Below are 2,227 nucleotides of genomic sequence, written 5' to 3'. Positions count from 1 at the left end.
AAATATTTTGTCATTTTGTTGTTACAACCAACAGAATAAAAACATAAATATAATATATAAACATACATATATATATATATATATATATATATATATATATATACAGTAAGTGTATACAGTGCAATATATACAGTGCAATTTACTACAGTAGGAATTTCATCTTATTTGTTAATAAAGGATCAGACATACCTGACACATAATATCTTTTACCAAATCACCGCAGACTGCATATGCCTCATCACCAATCAGGTCCATTATATCCCAGTATCTCATTGCAATACTGTTGTCCATTTTTTGGTCACAACAGCCAAGTTTCTCATAGTGCCTGCAAAACTCAAGGTGGTAAGGAGGTTTGAAAGGTGGCTGGTAGTCCAAACACTGAGGATGTGCCAAAGTATCTCTCAAATAAGAGAAGTAAATGATTATAATGACTCGTCTGAAGGGACCTTGGAGCCATTTGGTCCTCTTGTTCAGGAAACTATCATCAGGGCTCTCTGCACGACTTAGTGAATCCGGCTCTCTCGGCATTTTTGCCGTGTGCTTAGGAGTGAAGGAGTGTGTTTGCTATTGAGCGTGTGCGTGTACAGTATGTCTGCTTAAGCAAGCATATGCTGTGTGTGCGTGCGTGCGCTTGCCCCACTCTTCATTTAATGGCCACGTTTGTCATCTGATAACAGAATACCATATTATTATTATACTAAATTAGCGATGTAATATTCGCACAGTACATAAAACTATAAAATATTTTTGTTTAATTATTGGTTAAATACAATTCATTTGTAAATTCGATACATTTCTGATACTGTATATAAAACTCGCTTCTGAGAAGAAAAAATACCTGATTTACAAAACTTTGATCGGAATAAATTTTGTAGATAATAATAATAATAATAATAATAATTATTATTATTATTATTATTATATTTTCTGTAAAGGCTGTTAGTATTTATTACATTACCTTTAAACAGATGTATAACCGTTAAGTACGAGGACATATCAAAATACTTTCTAGTTCCCACACCACATCAATAAAACGAACGAATCAAGTATCCATACTTGATTTACATTTTGCCGTTTGGGTGTTTATTATTTTTATTATTATTTTATTACATATATAAATTAATATAAAATTATAGGCCTATATATATATAATTGCATGATAAGTTTCTATTGCCTTTATGAAATTAAGAATTCAACACTAATTCAGTTAAACTCATGTCCCTGAAAACAAACTTGTGTGACACCTAGTGGACAAAAAATGTCCTTCTGTAAAATAAAAAGAAAACTGAAATTAATCACTTGATTTACGCGTCTAGTTTAAGTATAATAAAATATGATGAAAACTATAAAAAACATATATATACTGAAAAATACTACCACAAGAAGATTTTTTGTCCCTAATTACAATAAATGCATCTGTTTAATGGCCAGTAACTATAAAGCCTATATTTCTTTTATATAATTTCACCATCATGATCGATAGACTTTTAAATGAATTTGAAGTATATAAATTTGAAGCATATAATTTTTCAGATCTTATCCAAATTCTTGCTGGCTTACAATTGGTTAACTTTCATAACTGTACAGCATTATATGTCTTTAGAAGAAAGTCTGTATCACACATGCATAAGCCATCTGCTGCTTTTCAATGACAGACATGTTCAAAGATGGCTCTTTAAGTTTATGACATTATTCATATAATCCATCCATATGCTGTGGTCCAGCCACATGAACTGGAAAGTGTTTAATGTGCTGCATTTAATGAGTCTTCTCATTCTGTCTTTCATCTGCCTCTAAGAAATTTAAAGCTAAATATGTTACTTTTTATCTGCCCATGTTAGCATTTTTTTTTTCTTTTCCAAAATCACCTTAACAGCAGATACTGAGGTAGAGAACATGTTGTTAGAGTTGTGTTCTCACCTACATTTGTGGTCTGTTAAAAGTAAACCCACTTATAATTTAGCATATATGTGTGATGTTAACCAATATAGTCCAACTTTGCAGGCTATGTTGTCAGCTTGTCATAATGTTTGCAGTACACCTGCCTTTAGCTTGTACCTAGTTTCGTCCACAGTTAGCCTGGATGAATGCACTGAACTTAAAGGGGTCATATGATGCTGCTAAAAAGAACATTATTTGGTGCAATGAAATGTGTTTATGTGGTTTAAGGTTAAAAAAACAAACAATATTTTCCACATACTGTACATTATTGTTTCTCCTCTATGCC

At 31.7% G+C, this 2,227-nt stretch overlaps 1 pseudogene; it reads right to left on the bottom strand.

The window, feature by feature from the left end:
• LOC107662639 (HHIP-like protein 2) overlaps positions 1–552 on the bottom strand; it is a 7,482-nt pseudogene extending 6,930 nt beyond the window's left edge.
• Positions 553–2,227: the final 1,675 nt, after the last annotated feature.

The sequence above is a fragment of the Sinocyclocheilus anshuiensis genome, unplaced genomic scaffold, assembly GCF_001515605.1.
Source record: "Sinocyclocheilus anshuiensis isolate Anshui unplaced genomic scaffold, SAMN03320099.WGS_v1.1 scaffold715, whole genome shotgun sequence".
Taxonomy (NCBI): domain Eukaryota; kingdom Metazoa; phylum Chordata; class Actinopteri; order Cypriniformes; family Cyprinidae; genus Sinocyclocheilus; species Sinocyclocheilus anshuiensis.
Note: the sequence above shows the minus strand (reverse complement) of the source record. Positions and strands in the feature narration are given on the sequence as shown.